The following is an 8,758-nucleotide window of genomic DNA, read 5'->3' as shown; positions in this document are numbered from 1 at the left end:
TTGTGGCTGCTCCAAAGCTTTACAGTGCAGCCCTGGCACCTCCCTCCCCACATGCCAGCACGGCAATTGCACTCAAAGGCTCCAACTGTGAGTAACACACTCAGGCTCCAAGGCTCGGGCTGTGTACGCCATGCACGTGAACAACTGTGAGCAGGCTCGGGCCAACTCTGTAGCAGCCTGGCTATGGGAGGCCCACACACCATCCCCACTTGCTAGGCCACACCTCTTACCCTTTTTTCCAAGCCTATAGGTTTTCTGTAAGGCTCCGCTTTCCAAATTCTGGAAGCTGTGACCAGATCTCTGTTAACTGAGGTCCCAGTCCAACAGCCTTGTTTTCTTTCCCTCCTTAATGCTTCTCAGATTGAAGGAAATGTTTCCTGAAGCTTTGGGAAGGTAGCAGGCTTAGGAATGGGGCACGGAGGGGGATGGGAGATCTGAGAACAGTAACCTCCCTCTTTCTTCATTCAGACGAAGCAAGGGCAGAGGGAGGCTGTGTGATATGATTAAATTGTTGCCAACCAAAGTCACCTTGGCTTGTCAGGCCCCACGAAGGCCAGCCTTCAGGCAAGCAATAAAGCCAATGTCTGCACAGGGCCCAGTTCAGGGATCTGCAGCAGTGAAGGTGATGGATGACAGTGTTCAGGGACAAGGGACACCGCTGGAGGGACAGGGCGGGAGTCACTTTTCTCAAGGAAGCAGAGGAGCAATCTGGGAACTCTTGGACCTGAAGTCCTAGTAAGCTTCTCTGTGGAGGTAGACTCAGAGCCCAGCATGTATGAGGTCTCAGTAGATGCTGTTTTCTGCATCCTGGATGTTGCTGAGCAGAACTGGCAGTCACCTTAAGCCTGTCCTTGTCACCTTCCAAGGTTCATACTCATGGATGGCCCCATTTGCTAATTTTAGGGTAAATCTGAGTCTCAGAAAGGATTCTTGGAGGCAGGTGAACCACAGTTCTGCTGGGGAGTGCAAAGGGAGAAGACGCAGGGAAGGGAATTCTGGGAAACTCAGGTAGGGATGGCACATTGCAGCCTAGAATACCAGAGACAACCCAGGAAGACCAGGAGGCCTGAAGGCCCTTCTGTCACCCCTGCGAAGTAGGTTCAGTAAATGCTTAGCACACTCTTTACAGGCAGCGATGTCACATAAAAAGTCACCCTAGGTGAGTCAGGATCACTGCTCACAGGATCCATGAAAGCCCTTCTCTGTGGTGTAGGCACTGACAGCGACAGACTCAGGGCCCTCTTCTACCCCTTCCAGGACCTTACTCCTCTCACCCCCCCCGCCCATGGTTTTCGACTGAGTCTGATCTCCCAGGCTGGCGTCCTCAAGGGTGCATTCAAGAGTTCTGAGAACGGAGCAGGAAGAATAGCTATGGAACATCTAGCTATCTTTCAATCTTGTTAGGCTTGGGAGACATTAAAAGCTCCTCCGTTCTGGGCAATTATTGATCAAAAAGATGTCTGATGCCAGCCACACAGAGATGAGGGGTGCCCACAGTGTCTGTGCTCTGGAGATGTGGTAGCCAACCATGTGTACCTCTGCTCTTTCTCTCCTGAAAGGGCCAACCCTGCTAGCTTCATATGCTCAAGGAGAGCCACATAGGTAAGTCAGAAGGTGGGGACCCGAGCCCCAAGTCAAAGACTAAGGGCAGTTCAGGCAAGATGCCGGCAACCTAGACAGCAGTTGCACACGGCAGCCTATGGGGAGTTTCCCAGGTGGAGTCCTTGCACTAAATCAAATCCAAGCAATGCAAAGCATGCATTTGCTAGCTTTTGTTAGCACACATATCTGCAAGCTATATTTAAAATTCACCTTCAAGCTCATAAATTTCCTGGCTAGTAGAGCTGATCTTCTGTGCAAAGGTTGTGAAAATCCAGGAGCCAGGGGGAAGTTGTTCAGATTCTCCAGAGTGGGCATCCTCGTTTTGACCAACGAAATCACGATGGATCGCTGCACACACTGAACGCAGGTCCCATACAACTCATTGTAGATCTGTTCACGGGAAATGGAGACTGGATAGCCAAGTGACTTTTAGAGAAATTCAGGAAGACATCACGCAGCTGCCGAAGGAGACAAACGCCCTGGAACCTTTACTGGTAGGCCACGGCCTCGTGGTGATACACAGATTAATAGAAATGGGTTAATTTAAGATGTAAGAGTTAGTTAATAAGAAGCCTGAGCTAATAGGCCAAACAGTGTTGTAATTAATACAGTTTCTGTGTGGTTACTCATGCCTGAGCGGCTGGAAAACGAACAAGCAGTCTCCACTCGTTCTCACTGTGGGTCCATACACGGGACATGGAGCCTGGATAACCAGGTGACTTTTAGAGAAACTAGCAGAGAACTGGTAAATGCCAAGCCTCCCCCGAGGAGGGTGACAGGCCCTCTGGAACCCTCCCAGGGTAGGGGTTCTACCCAGTGTGGCAGAAGATGAACGCTGGGAAGCAGTCCTGCAAGAGGCTGCCAGCTTGCCAGTGTGCCAGGGGATGCCAGAGCGGCTGGAGTAGGCCAGGATGGGGTCCTGCCAGAGCGGCTGGAGTAGGCCAAGATAGGGTCCTGCCAGAGTGGCTGGAATAGGCCAGGATGGGGTCCTAGGCACACTTTGGAAACAGATTCCAGTCAGGTGGGTCACCCTGCAAGCGCACTGTACACCTCTTCTTCGTCTGCTGTTCAGACTGCGACAGACCTGACTGGCATGCAAGAGGCATCCAAGTGGGAAAACAAAAGTGATGTGTGAAGGATTTAAAAAGCTCCAAGAAAACCAGCAGGTGTCCAAACTCTAACCCTCAGCTCTCAGCTCTAAGCTGCCCCGTTGTCACAATCGTTTGTGAGAACCGGGATGAAGCGCCTCGTGTTGCTCGCTGCAAATTTCATTCTGTCTCTAGCCAGAGCAGTGTCACCTGTGGACAGAAACTCCTTAGCAGTGGGAGAGCAGGATTGGGCAGGCGGGTGCTTTCCCGCTCCCTTTAACTTGACTGAGCAAGCAAGACGGACAGCAGCAGAGGCAGGCGGAGCTGCAGGGTATGGGCTTGTATGAGCTTCACCAAACAACACCAGAAAGCCTTGCAAACACCAGCAACCAGTGCATCCAGAGACAGATCACGCCGCTCAAAGGGCATTCGAGCAGATTCATGTCTTGCGAGGCTACTCTCTTGTCGTGGGCTTCTCTGCTAGCAGAAGAGTAACATTCCTGAAGCTGAAAAAGTCTTCAGATCAACTTCTGTGTGTCTAGACATTCACTGAGGTGTGGGGCATACGAGAGCCTCTCTGGGGGAAGATGCCTAGGGCTACTGATCCTGAAAGGTGGCTAGTAAGGCTTGGGTAGGGACCTCACTAGAAGAGCCAACACCTTCATCCCAAACACGTGGATACCCCACATAGGAGTTCAGTGGAATGAGCCGTGCTCTGGGATGTCCCAAGGTTCATTCCCACATTGATTCCCACATTGCTTGGGGGAGAGGAGAGTGGAAATCCCCAGAGACCTTGAGTTTTCATATTTTGTCTGCTAGGTAAGGATTGGGTTGCACAGGAAGGCTTGCTCCCTGCAGATGAGCTAATACTGGCCCCATTGGCAAGAGGCTGTCGTTTTGCTACAGGGAGTGCCTGAAAAGGGGAGTGAGGATTAAGAAAAAAGGGACCAGAGTCAGAAAATAGAGTCAGGAGGGCTTCCCGTGAAGACTGTAACTGCCTTAAGTCTATCACTCATAGTCCTTGTATAGCCCAATCAAAAGGGGAGGGCAAAAGCCTTCCCTCCCATGATACAAGGAACAAACAAGAGTGATTACCCCTTTACCTCTCAAAACAGCTGGTAACCACACCTATGTCAAACACCCTGTTGTCTGGCCTTTGAGGAGCAAGACATCCAGTAACCACACCTTTGACCAAACATCCTGTTGTCCAGCCTTTGAGGAGCAAGAACAAGTTGGGTCCCAGGAGGTCCAGAACTCTGGTGAGAGCTTTATTCTTTCTGTCTTCACTTCATAGCCCAAAGGACAAAGCAGAGGGGAGGGGTGAGCAAGCCTGTGCCCTGAGACCTTTTACTGCACAGAGAACCCATCCATGAGCGTGTCATCTGATCATCTGCCATAGCCCCCACCTCCCAGTTTTCTGCTCTCCAGGGTTGAGTTCCTGACAGGTGGGCTTGGGGGATGGATGCACCCCAAGGTACACTGTATTGTGTAAAAAGAAGAAGCAGAATCTATTAGCATCTGTAAACAGAGACTCTGCTTTGGTTTCCCGGCCGCCCAGACCTAAATAATCACACAGAAACTATATTAATTATAACACTTCTTGGCCAGTTGCTTAGGTGTATTCCTACCTAGCATATATATTTTAAATTAACCCATTTCTATTAATCTATGTATCATCATGAAGCTGTGGCCTGTCAGTAAGTCTTTCTCCTTTAGCAGCTACATGACGTCTCCTTGACTCTGCCTTCTTTTTCCCTGCAATCAGTTTGTTTTTCCTTGCCTAGCTCTATTCTGCCCTGCCATAGGCCAAAACAACTTCTTTATTAACCAATGGTAATAAAACATACTCACAGCATACAGAGTGGAATCCCACATTAAACATCCATACCTAGGGACCAGATAAAGATGGGACACATCCAGCCCAGCATCCATCACTGGAGGCAGATGAACAACTTGGTGCCTCCTACAGCAGGGGTTCTTCGGCTGGAAAAGAACATTTCTGAAGCAGCATCCATGGTGTCAGTGTGAACCGCAAGGCTGTGTGTGGAGACAGACATGGTGGGACATGGTACAGAACTAAAATGATGTGCGTATTTATGTCTGTAAATAGGTGGATAGACAGACAGACTCATACTCCTAGGAAAGCTGACAGTGTTTTTATTTTCCTGCACGGTGCCGTTAGCGGTGACACCATCTTTGCAAGGGATTTCTGTGTGCATCACAGGCAGCATGTTCATGGTGCCAACAGAGCTTCCACTGTAGAGCAACTACAGTTTGTTAAATATTGCATTTTATCCATATAAACTACGATGTGTCTCACTAAAAATTCCTAAAGCAGGGCCAATGAGAAGGTTCGTCAGGTTAAGTCCACTGCTTCCAAGCCCGATGGCCTAAGTTCAATCCCTGGGACCTGCTGTGATTTAGAAAGATGCCACTGTGAGACAGAACTCACATGGAAGGGTTTGTATTAGGGGAAACAGAACGTAAAAGGAGGAAAGGGGAGGGGGAACTGGTCTCTGGGGACAGAAGCAGCAGAAGAAAAGAGAAGGGGGTACGAACAGGCTGACAGACAGAGATAGAGAGATGGGAGGTGGGCAGGGCCCTTTTAAAAGGGAACATAGTGAATGTGCACAGGAGGTGCTCTTAGTGGCTATGGCTGAGGAATAGAGCCCAAGGTCAGACCAGTGCAGAAGCCTGAATACACACGTGCTCTCTCTCTCTCTCTCTCTCTCTCTCTCTCTCTCTCTCTCTCTCTCTCTCTCTCACACACACACACACACACACACACACACTATAAACCCTTGAATACCCACTATCCACTAGAGAAGAGGAAATTGCTTGTCCCGTGGAAGCAGTGCACACTCCCAGCCCACAGCCTGTGGTCTCTGCCTATCACAGGAGGAGTCCGGGTCCTCAGCTGCTGCCAGCTGCAGACTCGAGATAGGGCTAAACATCGTCAGCCCCAGTCCTTGTCAGACAGGAGCAGAGGAAAAGACTCCCCCAGCTACCAGGGTCAGAGAGTAATGGTAAGAACCACTTGTGGTTGTGACTGTGGGCAAAGCCGCAGAGCCAGCCAGGAGAGCTCACATGGGCCAGGCCTGGGCACTGCCATCCACAGCAGCAGCAGCAGCAGCAGCCCACTGAAGATATGAGAGGCATTCACAGTCACAAGTGCACAGTGACCCAAAGGACAAAAGAAAATGAAAGCAGGCTGGGAGGCAAGCACAGCGGAACTCAGACGCCCTGGAGAAAGCTAGAGAGCCAAGCTATATTTAAGATGAAAATTGACCGTTTTTCTCAAACTTTGCTGGGAAGGGTCTATGCTCTGCAGCCCTGTGTCCTGGAACATTAGACTGCTCTGCCTCAGCCTCCTCATGGTTACTTGGAAGTTCTTTGTTGTCTTTATAGAAACCCCCCAAATTAATTTCATTTTATTTATAATTATAATTTTAGTTACTATTGAGAGTGTGCCCCAGCACAGCAAACATGAGCTGTTTTCTCTCCTCCCACCTGAACATTGGTTCCAGGGATCCAGCTCAGATCATTCCAGCTGGGGCAGCAATCACATTTATCAGCTGAGCCTGTCACCAGCGTGGAGATTCATCACCTTTACCAGGTCAGCCTCTCACCAGCGTGGAGGAACCAGGCTCTGTTTCCTGCTATCGCTTTGAAGACCGGAAGTTTCTTTCTATGGAATTATTCCATCCAAGGGACAGAGAAAGGGGACAACGGGACAGCAACGTTTCTCAGGCTCTGGAGGGTGACAGTGCAGGTCACGATCACTGACCTTTAACATCTCAAGGCGGGAGGGAGGCAGGTGTTGCTGTGAAGGAAGCACACAGCACCGCAGTGGGACAGAAAATCTGAGCTCTCCTGAGTATGTAGGATTCTGTACCTACACAAAAGAATCCGGGTAATGGGTACCCAGCAGTGACACCCAAAGAGTCAAACCCAAATCGGCCAATCAGGTCTGTCTCCTAGGTTTAGTTAGCTTAGGGGTAGCAGGCAGAATGGAATGGCTCAGGGGTGTGTAGGGGATGGGGGTGCAGTAGAGGGCACGAGAGAAAGAGGAGGAGGGAGAAGGAGAGACAGAAAGATAAAAGAGAAAGGAAAGAGGAGAGCGGGGACAGAGAGACACATGGAAGAGAGACAGAGCGAGTGAGAGAGTACAAAAGAGAGAAGGGGAGGGAGGGAGACTGGAAACAGCCGCAGGGGATGCACTGACCACCTGAAGCGTTCAGATCGTCCTTGGATACTGATGCAAGAAAACAAAAAAAAAATACAAAAAACAAAAACTAACAAAGTGTAGAAGCAACCATGGTACTTCACAGAGAGAGCGCGTTGAAGGTACTCTGTAGTCAGCCATAACTTCTTTGTGAACGAGAGTGACCTTGTCCTGGAGGTGGAAGCCAGAGGTCTCCAGTTCTGCCCGCACAATGGCTGGCTCTGGCTTCTTGGTGGCCCGTGGAGGTGGGGAGCCAAGCTGCTGACTGATGAGAACACAGGCTCATTTCTCTCTTTATTCCGGCTTTGCATATGGACCTAAGTCTCCTATAGTCAAGGGATTTGAGAGCTTAAGTCACTTATCTACCAATCTCGTGCTGATTGGATTCTCCCGAGCCCCATTTGATGCAAGAGGCTTATCCTGCAGTCTCTGAACCTAAGATAAACACATGGTGCCTCTCAATGATGCTGAAGCTGGGTGAGCACTCCTTAATATCCTCAGGCACTCAGCGCGCTGACCCTGCTGGGTACCAGTGATGGAGAGAGTTGACCCAAGTCCTATGCCTAAGGTCCTGGACCTGAGAAGGACAAGGCAGTGGCTCACAAGGAGAAGGGGGCACCCCTTCATGGTGGGAAAGGAGCACAGGGGTATGATAGGCTTGGCAGATAGTATGAGGGGGGCTTGTGTTGGGCTGGAAGACTTTATTCTGGATTGGGAGATTTATTCTTGAGTGTGGTTAAGAAGCCCAGGGTGATCAGTAGTGGTTCAAGTACTGGGAAACACCTGCTGTTGTTGGGGAGGAGGACAAAGGTGTGCACACAAACATGTATGGAGAATGAGGATAGTGTGCACACTTGTATGGAGGATAAGTGAGAGTGTGCACACACATGTATGAAGAACGAGGGATAGTGTGCACACACATGTATGGAGAATGAGGGATAGTATACACACATGGATGGAGGACGAGGGAGAGTGTGCACACACGTATGGAGGACAAGGGAGAGTGTGCACACACGTGTGGAGAATGAGGGATAGTATACACACATGGATGGAGGACGAGGGAGAGTGTGCACACACGTATGGAGGACAAGGGAGAGTGTGCACACACGTGTGGAGAATGAGGGATAGTATACACACATGGATGGAGGACGAGGGAGAGTGTGCACACACGTATGGAGGACAAGGGAGAGTGTGCACACACGTGTGGAGAATGAGGGATAGTATACACACATGGATGGAGGACGAGGGAGAGTGTGCACACACGTATGGAGGACAAGGGAGAGTGTGCACACACGTGTGGAGAATGAGGGATAGTATACACACATGGATGGAGGACGAGGGAGAGTGTGCACACACGTATGGAGGACAAGGGAGAGTGTGCACACACGTGTGGAGAATGAGGGATAGTATACATACATGTATGGAGGATAAGTGAGAGTGTGCAAACACATGTATGAAGGACGAGGGAAAGTGTGCACACACATGGATGGAGGACAAGGGAGAGTGTGCACACACATGTATGGAGGACAAGGGAGAGTGTGCACACACATGGATGGAGGACAAGGGAGAGTGTGCAAACGCATGTATGGAGGACAAGGGAGAGTGTGCAAACGCATGTATGGAGGACAAGGGAGAGTGTGCAAACGCATGTATGGAGGACAAGGGAGAGTGTGCACACACATGTATGGAGGATGGAAGAGAGTGTGCACACACATGTATGGAGAATGAGGATAGTGTGCACACACATGTATGGAGGACAAGGGAGCGTGTGCACACACATGTATGGAGAATGAGGAGAGTGTGCACACACATGGATGGAGGACAAGGGAGAGTGTGCACACAC

Source organism: Microtus ochrogaster, unplaced genomic scaffold, assembly GCF_000317375.1.
Source record: "Microtus ochrogaster isolate Prairie Vole_2 unplaced genomic scaffold, MicOch1.0 UNK38, whole genome shotgun sequence".
NCBI classification, from domain to species: Eukaryota; Metazoa; Chordata; class Mammalia; order Rodentia; family Cricetidae; genus Microtus; species Microtus ochrogaster.
Note: the sequence above shows the minus strand (reverse complement) of the source record.